The sequence below is a fragment of the Penaeus monodon genome, chromosome 32 (genome assembly GCF_015228065.2).
Source record: "Penaeus monodon isolate SGIC_2016 chromosome 32, NSTDA_Pmon_1, whole genome shotgun sequence".
In the NCBI taxonomy this organism is placed as follows: Eukaryota; Metazoa; Arthropoda; class Malacostraca; order Decapoda; family Penaeidae; genus Penaeus; species Penaeus monodon.
Window position 1 is genome coordinate 32,167,545 of NC_051417.1, and position 279 is coordinate 32,167,823.

General features: G+C 21.9%; 1 protein-coding gene across 1 annotated transcript in view; it reads right to left on the minus strand.

Moving 5' to 3' along the window:
- LOC119593819 overlaps positions 1-279 on the minus strand; it is a gene marked incomplete in the record, with an annotated part of 10,957 nt that overhangs the window by 6,727 nt on the left and 3,951 nt on the right.

Sequence of the window (279 nt, forward strand, 5' to 3'; positions counted from 1 at the left end):
ATTAATCAACTAGTTAATTTTTTTAGACTTTTTTTTCTTTTCTTTTTCTAATTTTTTTTATTTCATCATATTTTTGTAGGATTAATTATTAGGTTTTATATTATAATAAGTAGAGTTATTTATGGTATATAGTTGATGACAAATGAAACCTATCATTATCATCTTTTTTCTCTACTTTTATATGTGATATTTATCTTAAGAATAATCTGTCCATATAATTATAACACTGCCATGTAATGTAATGAAAAAAACCTGCAGCGCATCAAAACGATTTTAATC